Source organism: Ambystoma mexicanum, chromosome 8 (genome assembly GCF_040938575.1).
Source record: "Ambystoma mexicanum isolate Mex_15411 chromosome 8, UKY_AmexF1_1, whole genome shotgun sequence".
NCBI lineage: Eukaryota > Metazoa > Chordata > Amphibia > Caudata > Ambystomatidae > Ambystoma > Ambystoma mexicanum.
Genome location: NC_090929.1, coordinates 256,523,633 through 256,537,991, shown reverse-complemented (window position 1 = coordinate 256,537,991; position 14,359 = coordinate 256,523,633).

Below are 14,359 nucleotides of genomic sequence, written 5' to 3'. Positions count from 1 at the left end.
CCTCAGATTGTGATTATCTCCCATGTAACAACGCTGTTATGAGCTCCATTATGCATATGTTAGTGGCAACATTGATCCATTCATTTTTGGTGGGGGCTGACATGGATTTCCATTTCATGATGAGTGTTGCTCGAGCTGCTAGTAGTAGTTGTGGGGCCAGGCCTCTCACTCTGATCCATTCATCTTCGTCCTTCTCAAGACCAAACAGTATGAGATGAGGATCAGCTGTTCTGGTAATGCCATGGATCTCTCTGATCCAGCCCAGGACTTTGTTCCAGAAAACTATTATTCGGGCATACCCCCACCACATATGCCAGTAATCAGTGTTTTCTCCACATCCTCGCCAACAGTTTGGATTGGCCGTTTGGAACATTTTTGATAGCCTAAGAGGATCATATTGCCATCTATGCAACAATTTGATCGCATGTAGTTTGTATTGATTCGAGATGGATGTTTGTGTAGCAGCTTGGCATATTGTTCCCCACAGGTCCGGGGTGATCTGTTCACCAAAATCTTGTTCCCATCTGCCTCTCAATGATTCTGTAGTCCCTCCTCCCCCTCCTATTAGTTCTTTGTACATAGCCGATATCAGGCCCTTCCTTTCTGTTCTTGAGTCTAGCATCTTCTCAAAGGGTGTGAGATCTCTCATCAGTTTGGGATTCCACATCAGTCTTGTCAGAATGCCCTTGATTTGTATATATTGAAAGGTAGATAGTGGGCCTATTCCCAGGGCCTCCGTTAGTTCTGGGAGTGAGATGAAGGAGTCCTTTTTTGCAGTTGTCCAGCCCTCTCCAAGCGGCTTCATACCACGCCTGAAACCTTTCTACATTTGGAATGTGATCATTGATTCCAGGGGACCATAGATGGCTAAGGGGGGCAGGCCATGTGGTAATGTTTTGCATATTTTTGCCCTGTGTCCAAATGTCCCATATAGTGCTCAATATTGGGTGTTCTTTAAGTTTTTTACGAATCCTCTTCTTGTAGGACCAGAGCCACTGAGATATTGTGGCTGGCGAGAAGTAGTGGTTGTCCATATTGACCCATTGAGTGTTTGTGTGGTTGCACAGATGAGGGATCAATACTCTAAATTGGGAAGCCTCATAGTATTTTTGTAGGTTAGGGAGCCCAACCCCACCCTTATCTTTGGGGAGTATTAAAGTCTCATATGTAATTCTCGCTTTCTACCCTCGCCAAAGAAATTATCCAATGGCTCCTTTGGTCTCAGCAAAGAAACCTTTCGGGATCCTGATGGGTAACATTTGGAAGGGATATAGGAACCGGGGGAGGGATACCATCTTGATTGCGTTAAGTCGTCCCAACCAAGATATCATGAGCCTGTCCCATCTTGTCAGGTCAGCCTGGAACTGTTGTAGCAGGAGGGGAAAATTCGCCTCATAAAGGTCGTTCAAATTTCTGGTTATTTGTATCACCAATTGTTGTAATTTTGAGTGTTCAATCTTGAGACCTAATGTGGGGAATTTGATGGCATTCTCTTCTTTCTGCCCCTGTAAGGGGAAGAGTGTAGACTTCATTTTGTTTACCTTAAAGCCTGAGAGTTTACCGTATTCCTCCAACAGGAGGAGGGCTTGAGGGACGGATGTTGCGGGATACTGTCTTTGCTATTGTCAGAGAGAGCGCTCTCAGAGTTTGCAGAGTCCTTTGCATGCCCTGTTTTGATTTAGATAAAAACCTTTTAACTTCACACGCACTTGGTTGTGGCCTCATTCCCTCCTGGGGTGTGTCCTTTATTGCCTCTCAAAAGGGGGGTTTTCTACCTCATTGGGGGACGCTTACTTTCAGTGGTGACCCCATAGACGTGATTCATCTTAATTGTCCCCTTTTGGCACGAGATCACCCCGGCCGCAGTGGAGACGCAAGGCGAGGCCGCTTGAGAGAGCTGCCCGCCTATGGCAACAGGTAAGATTAGACGTGCGCACACAGTAGGGCGAAAGGGTATGGGTCCCTCTCCAAAAAACCATTAGTACCGCTCGCCAGAGCCAGGGGCGGCCATTAAGTGTGAGGCAGCGCTGCCTGGATGGACCAAGTCCGGAGAGTCTCGGATCCAGACGGGCACGTGAGTATTAAGTGCGAGTGACAATAAAAGGAGTGGGAGGGAGACCAGGGTATAGGAGGTCAGGTGAGCTAAAGAAGAAATATATTCTAAGGGGCTAATTAACGGGTACTTCAATACATTAATACTATCCTCTTTCTCTGCATATGGCCAGTAGGATAATAAGGTGAAAAAGGAAAAAAAACGGGAACCTAGCTCTGCAAGGAGGTCGAAAGCGGTGCTGCATAGTGCTATCTTGACTAGTACTGGGAATAAATGGAATAGTGGAAATAGAAATAGAGGTGTCTGAAAAAAGGGAGACATGGGGCCTCATTACACGGAAGGCGGTAGCCATGGCGCTATCAGCGCCATGGCTACCCCCTTACCGCCGTCGGAGGCCAGGTTCCCGGAAAAGGGACTTACCGGCCTACTCCGACCTTTGCGGGACCGGTAAATCCCCATACCGGGAACCATTCCCCATTCCCATTTGAGCCCCATAGGTCTCAATGTGAATGGGGAAGGAGCAAATAACGGTACCGCAATTTGCGGTCCCTTTATTTGCACTTAAGTCCCTCAGCGGGTCCTGTCCTTAACGTGTGGCCTGACCACACGTTAAGGACGGGACCCACTGAGGGACCTCGTAGTAGGGCGGTGGGGATTACCAGCACCAGTGCCCTTACCGTGCCGGTAATCCCCTACCGCCTTCCGTGTAATGGGGCCCATGGTGTATAAATTAGAAAATGCTTTTTCTCTTCGCTTCTTCTTTCTTGTGGGTGAATTAATGCTAGTCAAAATACTATAACCTCTAAGGGACGAAGGGAAGAACTGGGTGAGAGACAGTGGTTCTTTTCAAAGAAAAATTACAGGGCAAGAAAAGGGAGGGTCTTTGTTACATGTTGTACGTTAAGTTTTTGTAAAGGTCTATTTTGTGTTAAATATGTTATGCCATTTATGTTAAGAAAAATTGCACTAAAAAATAATAATGTTGGATGAATGATATAAAGGGGGATCCTGTGGTATGGTCATTGTAAGTGTGACCCAGTGAGATTCAAGACAGATGTATTGTGAAAAAGCATTTTTAGCATTTGAAGATTGTTAGTGCTAAAACACACACACACACACACACACACACACACGAGGCCACAGCGATAGGCACAGATAACACAGGGGGGTGAACGACTAAAAAGACAACATGAGGGCAGAAACACCCCTGGCCCATATTTGTACAAATCTACCTGGCTATGCAGAACGTATAACCAAGTACCATGACCAGTAGGTCACAGAATTAAAAAGAGAGGGGCTACCCCAGGTATGGCCACAAGGAGGGTTGTTTGACAAAAGTGTATTGGACATGGTTGCCACATGTATATTCATAAAATATAAAGGAAAACAATTTCATAATAGAAGAGAGATACTCGATCTGTGGAGACTGTTTGAAGTCCCCCCACTTAAAAGAAAAGACATGGCACCAGAACAGCCTGCTACTACCAACACTCCACTGGCAGCTAACGAGAGTGAAGGTAAGGTTAGGGGGAAAGAAGGGTCAATAGAGGTAACACAGCTGTACCCTCTCCTAAACAAGCCAGTGCCCGCCGAAGGGTATAGTGATCCTGTGTATGTGCCCACCGCTACCACCGCAGCTACCCCACCATATGATTGCCCCAGGACTAGTGGACAGGTAAGTACTCCTACAGTAGACATTGAAAAACTAACAGAAGACATACATTCCCGACTCTCTATGGCCAGAAATTAGCTATCTATAATACGAACCATATGTGAACAGAGTGGAACGAGTATGTCAAGAACAGAACAACCACCAAGGGTACAAACACGCGACAGGTCCTCAGAGGAAGGGTGGAAAAAGGGGGAAATATTATTCCGGATAGAGGAAGAGCCAACTAGAATAATAGAATTGGAACCACAAGATCACGGAGAACACATGGGGAGGAAGGGATGGCCACTGGGGGAGTGGAAGAGCTGTGGTGTGATATAGAAGAGGATGAGCAGGACGCTGGAAGACTGTGGGTAGCAGCAGGGGGAAGATCAGGGAGGATGGATGAGACACCCCTGGGAAGGGCCATGGAAGAAGTGTGCATGGAGGCTAAGAAACAGGCTGGGAAGAATGGCCACGCTGGGGAGAAAAGGGTTGAAGGTAAGTACCGGATAAGGAACCAAAAGTAAACTACAGCTTCCATTGATACACAGAGGGGGAGGGAGGCCAAACTACATACCCTGGGCTCAGATGGATAAGGCAAATTTACTACAATTATTGCCCCCGCTGTTGGGAGGAGCAAGTAAGTGGATATATGCATTTGAGAAGCATACAGCGGGAGTGCCATTAGCTGTGGGTGACGTCAAAAGTTTGTTGGTATCAGCAGTAAGAGACCAAGCTGACAGGATCTGGACAAAGGCTGGTTTTCCAGGAGTAACACTAGACTGTGACCACCATGATGGAGCCTCCTTTAATACAGTATGTGCAAGAATCTGGGAAGCCTTAAGAGAGACCTTCCCAGACAGGCCAGATTTACAGTCAGTAATGCAATGTACCATGGATGATGGGGAAGATGCTATGGATTTCATTTTTCGAGTGCAGGAGTTGTGGAGAGCGGAGACGGGGACAAACAGGGTTCAATCAATGTCCGTGTTTTACTTTATAATAAAGAGGGGGCTCCCAAAAGAAGTTCAAAAAGCACTTGACAAAATAGCAGGGATTGAAGCGAAAGGCTGGCCAGAAATTCTAAGTATAAAAGTGCACGACCGCAAGAGAATTAAAGAAAGAGAGAAAGAGATAGTACAGAAAAAGTTGGCAGACAAGCAAAATGAATACAGACAAAACTGGTGAAGGTTGCCGCAGCCGTAGCAGCACTCCCCACAGATAGGGATGCAGAGGGGGAGGAGGGACCAGCAGCGATAAAAGGGAGGATGGCAGCAAATTGGGTAGGCACTGAACAGGCACAGTGGAATGGACAGGAGCAGTACGGAGGACCGTAGTGGCAAGTGGGGAGTCCCCGCGGAGGAAGTGGTGGGTACAGAGGGCGCAGAGGGGGTGGTCAGGGGTACGGAGTAAATGGCAGGTACGGGGGCAGGGACCTAGAGGAGGACAAGGTATCTGCTGGAACTGTGGGAGATGGGGACACTTCTTACGTGAATGCAGGAGCAGGCCAAACAAGAATTATCAAGATGATCAACCGTACGGTCACCCGCATCCAGGAAGCCCAAATGGGTTGCCAATGAGAGGGGGGCAAGGACAGCAGGAACATAGATGCCCAGAACAACTCAGGTAGCAACCACACAATGTCCAGCAGCACCCACAGTGCAGCAAACATATACCACATACACAGGACAATCCCTTCGTTACAACAGCAAACGGTGCCCCTGCACCGCATGGGGGAGTGGCGGTGGTATCAGGAAATGTTTTCAATCAAGGGGGGACCATGAGACACCCAGCATAGGACAGCCCAAAGAGAGCACTTGCGTGCCCTGTACTATCGACAACCCTCAATGCAGCAGAGGAACCATTGATAGGGGCGGAGATAGGGAACAAACAATTTATTTTCATGGTGGATTCGGGAGCTGAGAAGTCATGTTTGCGTGAAGGCCGGTTTCTGCTATCTAATCGTAAATTGGAGACGGAGGGGTTCTCTGGGGTGGTGGTCGAAGTTCCTTACACAGAAGAATTAGATGTCACAGTGGGGGGTAAAACAGTAAGGGCACCCCTATTGTACTATGAACAGTCACCGATTAACCTACAGGGGGGGATCTCTTCAGTAAGCTCAACATGACCATATCCTTCACGGAGAGAGGAATAGTCTGCTCAACACCAGAGATTTTTCCTATGCGCGTTATGCTGGTGGTGCATGCGCGAGAAACTGCCCCAGAAGTGCGCGGCATACCAGTGGACCCTGACATGTTTATTCAAGGATTAAAAACATTGACACAGGTGGTCCCAGAATTGAAAAACCTAGAATGGAGGGTGCCCGCAGAGTTTATTTTCTGCACCATTGCACGCCTGGAGATAGTCCCTGGGACAGTGATGTCATTGGATTTACACGCAGTCCAGAAATCAGCCAAAAGAATAGCAGTCGTCGCAATGGACATACACGGCTGCGAGTGGCGCATAGTTTTGTGCAACAATGCTGACATTGCATTAAGAGATTTGTCAGACGAAGACCACTTCACAGACTCAGATAGTGATGGGGAAATAATAATTGAAATAGCAATCCCCTGCGACATCATGATACAGGAAAGACAAGGGCCAGTACAACTAATGGCTGTGGTGGGAGCACCATCTTCTTTATTTGATGATTCATGCAATCGGTGCCGAGTAACCTGTGGACCACTGGCCTCCACGATGTGGGACTATTGCATGAGGTGACACCAGTTAAGATAAAGCTCAAACCGGGAGCCTTGCTACCCATAGTGAAACAATACCTCCTGTCCCGGGAAGCTGAAGAAGGGATAAAAGAAACAGTCAGCACATTATTAGCACAAGGAATAATAGTTCCCTCAAAGTCACCATGTAATACCTGTATTTACCCCATTAAAAAAGCAAAAGGTGGAGCGTGGAGGATGATCCAAGATCTACGCCCACTCAATGACGTCATCCAAAAAGAGTTCCCTTTGGTCCCCAATCCTGCATCTATCCTGTGCAGCATCCCAAAAGATGCGTCTCACTTCACATTGGTAGATTTGAAGAACGCATTCTTCTCAATAACACTTGCAGAAGAGTGCAGATATTTAACGATACGAGCACTGCAGACTACCCCAGGGTTACTGCAAAAGCCCCAGCATATTTAACCAAATTCTACATGAAGATCTAGGGAATATGACAGCAGAGAGTGCAATTATTCAATACGTGGATGATTTGCTGATCTGCGGAAAAAATTAGGAGTGTAGAAAAGATTCTAATACACTCCTGACATTGTTGGCCCACAAATGTTACAAAGTTTACAAAGAGAAATTGCAGTACTGCCAACGAGAAGTGTTATACCTGGGACAGCTAATTTCAAAAGACAGCAAGAAAATAATACCAGACAGGGTAGCGGCCATTACAGCAGTAGGAAGACCAAAAACAGTTAAGGAAATGCAAACATTTCTTGGTATGTGCAACTATTGTCGAGCATGGATCCTAGATCACGGAGCAAACACGAGGCCCTTATTGCAGGGACTTAACCCTTTAAGTGCCATGGGTATTTCTCCCCAGTGCCAGGGCCTTTTTTGGTGATTTTGGTATGTGACAATTCAATGGCTTGTAACTTTTTTGTTACATGAGATATCTCGGCCAAATTTGGCTCCTTTTTTTCCCACATGTAGGCGGTCGTAACGGCACCCAGGAATCCCATGTTGCTGTAAGGGGGTGAGAGAAAATCAGGAAAAAGTGCGAAAATGTTGGGTTTTTTCAAAAAATGCAAATAAAATGATGTACAAAGAAGCCTGCGGTTTTTTCCTTGTAAGAGCTAGGAACAAATGGTTTGCTGTGCTGAGTTCCCCAGTTTCGTGGCTTTCAGGAACAGGTTGAGTGGAAATGGAAAAAAATTATTTTGATGTAGTTATGAACCGTTTTGTGAGAGGTAGGCGATTTTTGCCATTTTTGCCAATTGGACATGCATGGACGGAATGGAAGAAAAGGCAGGAAAGCCAAATTGGAGGACAGAAAGGCATATATTTCTGAAAAGTAGACAAAATTTCAAGTTTAGGAAGGGGTGATTTACATAGGTCAGGCAACAACTAGGTAGGGGAAACTGCCATCGAATGGGGGAAAAGCGGGAAAATGACTGACTGTGTTGGACATGGTTGGCTTGGTACGGCAATGGCTTCTATGAATTTTGAGAAAAGCAATGCTCCGCTAGATTCCCCCGACTCTTGCAGTTAGGAGAGCATACAATTTTTGTAGTGTTTTTACAAAACAAGCATTACCACAAGCAGAACACTGAGCCATGGTACACAGGAGTTTTACGCTCACGGCCTGACCAGACGCACTTAGCATGTGTAAATTGGGAAAACCAATGTGGTGAGGAATGACAGAAAATTTTTTTGTGAAAGAGCACAGGCAGACCTTTTCAAAGGTAGGTGACTTGTGCAGGTTACAAAAGTGTATGGTGGCTAAAGCAGCGACTAAATGTAGGTCACATTTGGGAAAAGAAAGGGTTGTGAGACAAAGGGCACCAGCAAATGGGTCAAAACGTTATGAAAACCACACAAACACAACACATGGCCTACCGTACCGCGTTCCCACAGGTGTCCCGATGAAAACAGTACCCCACATGTGTGGGTGCACCTACCTCTCCGCCAAGGGGAAAGCCTAAAACACAAGTAACCCCAAGTCTGTTTTGAGAGCGAAATCTCAGACATTCTGCCGACCGGCACAACGTACAGATATGGGTCTCGGGTGTCCAAGCCACTGAGGAAAACAGGGAACCCCATGCATTTCCGAAAAGAGGGCACCCCTGGAAATCCACAGAGGTATGATTTGCGCACATCGCCCCAGATTTGATTACCCAGACAGCCCCGCAAAGTCCGAAATGTAGGGAAAAAAATGCCTTTTCCGCACATTTTGCTCGACGCACCCATCAAAACACGCCCCCAAAAAAACATGGCCTACCGTCACGCGTTCCCTCACATGTGTGGGTGCACCTACCTGGCCGCCAAGGGGAAAGCCTAAAACACAAGTAACCCCAAGTCTGTTTTCATGGCGAAATCTCAGACATTCTGCCGACCGGCACAACGTACAGATATGGGCCTCGGGTGTCCAAGCCACCGAGGAAAACAGGAACCCCATGCATTTCCGAAAAGAGGACACCCGTGGGAATCCGCAGAGGTATGATTTGCGGACATCGCCCCAGAATTTATTACCCAGACAGCCCTGCAAAGTCCAAAATGTGGGGAAAAAAACGCTTTTTTGGCACATTTGGCTCGACGCACCCATCGAAACACGCCCCCAACAACACATGGCCTACCGTCACGCATTCCCACAGGTGTCCCGATGAAAACGGTACCTCACATGTGTGGGTGCACCTACCTGGCCGCCAAGGGGAAAGCCTAAAACACAAGTAACCCCAAGTCTGTTTTCAGAGCGAAATCTCCGACATTCTGCCAACCGGCACAACGTACAGATATGGGCCTCGGGTGTCCAAGCCACCAAGGAAAACGGGGAACCCCATGCATTTTCGAAAAGAGGACACCTGTGGGAATCCGCAGAGGTATGATTTGCGCACATCGCCCCAGATTTTATTACCCAGACAGCACCGCAAAGTCCAAAAAGTCGAGAAAAAAACGCTTTTTCCGCACATTTCGCTCGACACACCCATCGAAATACGCCCCCAACAACACATGGCCTACCTTCACACGTTCCCACAGGTTTCCCGATGAAAACAGTACCTCACATGTGTGGGTGCACCTACCTGGCCGCCAAGGGGAAAGCCTAAAACACAAGTAACCCCAAGTCTGTTTTCAGAGCGAAATCTCAGACATTCTGCCGACCGGCACAACGTACAGATATGGGCCTCGGGTGTCCAAGCCACCGAGGAAAACAGGGAACCCCATGTATTTCCGAAAAGAGGACACCCGTGGGAATCCGCAGAGGTATGATTTGGCACATCGCCCCAGAATTTTTTACCCAGACAGCACCGCAAAGTCCGAAATGTCGGGAAAAAAACACTTTTTCCGCACATTTCGCTCGACGCACCCATCAAAACACGCCCCCAACAACACATGGCCTACCGTCACGCGTTCCCACAGGTGTCCCGATGAAAACAGTACCTCACATGTGTGGGTGCACCTACCTGGCCGCCAAGGGGAAAGCCTAAAACACAAGTAACCCCAAGTCTGTTTTCAGAGGGAAATCTCAGACATTCTGACGACCGCACAATGTACAGATATGGGCCTCGGGTGTCCAAGCCACCAAGGAAAACAGGGAACCCCATGCATTTCCGAAAAGAGGACAGCCGTCGGAATCCGCAGAGGTATGATTTGCGCACATCGCACCAGACTTTTTTACCCAGACAGCCCCGCAAATTCTGAAATGTCGGAAAAAAACACTTTTTCCGCACATTTCGCTCAACGCACCTATCAAAACACGCCCCCAACAACACATGGCCTACTGTCACGCGTTCCCACAGGTGTCCCGATGAAAACGGTACCTCACATGTGTGGGTGCACCTACCTGGCCGCCAAGGGGAAAGCCTAAAACACAAGTAAACCCAAGTCTGTTTTCATGGCGAAATCTCAGACATTCTGCCGACCGGCACAACGTACAGATATGGGCCTCGGGGTTCCAAGCCACCGAGGAAAACAGGGAACCCCATGCATTTCCGAAAAGAGGACACCCGTGGGAATCTGCAGAGATATGATTTGCGCACATCGCCCCAGAATTTTTTACCCAGACAGCCCCGCAAAGTCCGAAATGTGGGGAAACAAAACACTTTTTTCTCAGATTTCGCTCGACGCACCCATCGAAACACGCCCCCAACAACACATGGCCTCTACCGTTACGCGTTCCCACAGGTGTCCCGATGAAAACGGTACCTGACATGTGTGGGTGCAACTACCTGGCCGCCAAGGGGAAAGCCTAAAACACAAGTAACCCCAAGTCTGTTTTCAGAGCGAAATCTCAGACATTCTGCCGACCGGCACAACGTACAGATATGGACCTCGGGTGTCCAAGCCACCGAGGAAAACAGGGAACCCCATGCATTTCTGAAAAGAGGACACCCGTGGGAATCCGCAGAGGTATGATTTGCACACATCGCCCCAGAATTTTTTACCCAGACAGCCCTGCAAAGTCTGAAATGTCGGGGAAAAAAACACTTTTTCCGCACATTTTGCTTGACGCACTCATCGAAACACGCCCCCAACAACACATGGCCTACCGTCACGGGTTCCCACAGGTGCCCCGATGAAAACGGTACCTCACATGTGTGGGTGCACCTACCTGGCCGCCAAGGGGAAAGCCTAAAACACAAGTAACCCCAAGTCTGTTTTCAGAGCGAAATCTCAGACATTCTGCCGACCGGCACAACGTACAGATATGGACCTCGGGTGTCCAAGCCACCGAGGAAAACAGGGAACCCCATGCATTTCTGAAAAGAGGACACCCGTGGGAATCCGCAGAGGTATGATTTGCACACATCGCCCCAGAATTTTTTACCCAGACAGCCCTGCAAAGTCTGAAATGTCGGGGAAAAAAACACTTTTTCCGCACATTTTGCTTGACGCACTCATCGAAACACGCCCCCAACAACACATGGCCTACCGTCACGGGTTCCCACAGGTGCCCCGATGAAAACGGTACCTCACATGTGTGGGTGCACCTACCTGGCCGCCAAGGGGAAAGCCTAAAACACAAGTAACTCCAAGTCTGTTTTCAGAGCGAAATCTCAGACATTCTGCCGACCGGCACAACGAACAGATATGGGCCTCGGGTGTCCAAGCTACCGAGGAAAACAGGGAACCCCATGCATTTCCAAAAAGAGGAAACCCGTGGGAATACGCAGAGGTATTATTTGCGCACATCGCCCCAGAATTTTTTACCCAGACAGCCCCGCAAAGTCTGAAATGTCGGGAAAAAAACACTTTTTCCGCACATTTCGCTCGACGCACCCATCAAAACACGCCCCCAATAACAAACACATGGCCAACCGTCACACGTTCCCACTGGTGTCCCGATGAAAACGGTACCTCACATGTGTGGGTGCACCTACCTGGCCGCCAAGGGGAAAGCCTAAAACACAAGTAACCCCAAGTCTTTTTTCAGAGCGAAATCTCAGACATTCTGCTGACCGGCACAACGTACAGATATGGGCCTCGGGTGTCCAATCCACCGAGGAAAACAGGGAACCCCATGCATTTCCGAAAAGAGGACAGCCTTGGGAATCCGCAGAGGTATGATTTGCGCACATCGCACCAGTCTTTTTTACCCAGACAGCCCCGCAAATTCCGAAATGTCAGAAAAAAACACTTTTTCCGCACATTTCGCTCGACGCACCCATCAAAACACGCCCCCAACAACACATGGCCTACTGTCACGCGTTCCCACAGGTGTCCCGATGAAAACGGTACCTCACATGTGTGGGTGCACCTACCTGGCCGCCAAGGGGAAAGCCTAAAACACAAGTAACCCCAAGTCTGTTTTCATGGCGAAATCTCAGACATTCTGCCGACCGGCACAACGTACAGATATGGGCCTCGGGGTTCCAAGCCACCGAGGAAAACAGGGAACCCCATGCATTTCCGAAAAGAGGACACCCGTGGGAATCCGCAGAGATATGATTTGCGCACATCGCCCCAGAATTTTTTACCCAGACAGCCCCGCAAAGTCCGAAATGTGGGGAAACAAAACACTTTTTTATCAGATTTCGCTCGACGCACCCATCGAAACACGCCCCCAACAACACATGGCCTCTACCGTCACGCGTTCCCACAGGTGTCCCGATGAAAACGGTACCTCACATGTGTGGGTGCAACTACCTGGCCGCCATGGGGAAAGCCTAAAACACAAGTAACCCCAAGTCTGTTTTCAGAGCGAAATCTCAGACATTCTGCCGACCGGCACAACGTACAGATATGGACCTCGGGTGTCCAAGCCACCGAGGAAAACAGGGAACCCCATGCATTTCTGAAAAGAGGACACCCGTGGGAATCCGCAGAGGTATGATTTGCACACATCGCCCCAGAATTTTTTACACAGACAGCCCTGCATAGTCCGAAATGTCGGGAAAAAAACGCTTTTTCCGCACATTTTGCTCGACGCACCCATCGAAACACGCCCCCAACAACACATGGCCTACCGTCACGGGTTCCCACAGGTGTCCCGATGAAAACGGTACCTCACATGTGTGGGTGCACCTACCTGGCCGCCAAGGGGAAAGCCTAAAACACAAGTAACTCCAAGTCTGTTTTCAGAGCGAAATCTCAGACATTCTGCCGACCAGCACAACAAACAGATATGGGCCTCGGGTGTCCAAGCCACCGAGGAAAACAGGGAACCCCATGCATTTCCGAAAAGAGGAAACCCGTGCGAATACGCAGAGGTATTATTTGCCCACATCGCCCCAGAATTTTTTACCCAGACAGCCCCGCAAAGTCTGAAATGTCGGGAAAAAAACACTTTTTCCGCACATTTCGCTCGACGCACCCATCAAAACACGCCCCCAACAACAAACACATGGCCAACCGTCACGCGTTCCCACTGGTGTCCTGATGAAAACGGTACCTCACATGTGTGGGTGCACCTACCTGGCCGCCAAGGGGAAAGCCTAAAACACAAGTAACCCCAAGTCTGTTTTCAGAGCGAAATCTCAGACATTCTGCCGACCGGCACAATGTACAGATATGGGCCTCGGGTGTCCAAGCCACCGAGGAAAACAGGGAACCCCATGCATTTCCGAAAAGAGGACACCCTTGGGAATCCGCAGAGGTATGATTTGCGCACATCGCCCCAGAATTTTTTACCCAGACCAGACAGCCCCGCAAAGTCCGAAATGTCAGGAAAAAAACACTTTTTCCGCACATTTCGGTCGACGCACCAATTGAAACACGTCCCCAACAACACATGGCCTACCGTCACGCGTTCCCACAGGTGTCCCGATGAAAACGATACCTCACATGTGTGGGTGCACCTACCTGGCCGCCAAGGGGAAAGCCTAAAACACAAGTAACCCCAAGTCTGTTTTCAGAGCGAAATCTCAGACATTCTGCCGACCGGCACAACGTACAGATATGGGCCTCGGGTGTCCAAGCCACCGAGGAAAACGGGGAACCCCATCCATTTCCGAAAAAAAGACACCCATGAGAATCTGCAGAGGTATGATTTGCGGACATCGCCCCAGAATTTATTACCCAGACAGCCCTGCAAAGTCCGAAATGTGGGGAAAAAAACACTTTTTCCGCACATTTCGCTCGACGCACCCATCGAAACACGCCCCCAACAACACATGGCCTACCGTCACGCTTTCCCACAGGTGTCCCAATGAAAACGGTACCTCACATGTGTGGGTGCACCTACCTGGCCGCCAAGGGGAAAGTCTAAAACACAAGTATCCCCAAGTCTGTTTTCAGAGCGAAATCTCAGACATTCTGACGACCGGCACAACGTACAGATATGGGTCTCGGGTGTCCAAGCCACTGAGGAAAACAGGGAACCCCATGCATTTCCGAAAAGAGGACACCCGTGGGAATACGCAGAGGTATGATTTGCGCACATCGCCCCAGATTTTATTACCCAGACAGCCCCGCAAATTCCAGAAAGTCGGGAAAAAAATGCTTTTTCCGCACATTTCGCTCGACGCATCCATCGAAACACGCCCCCAAAAA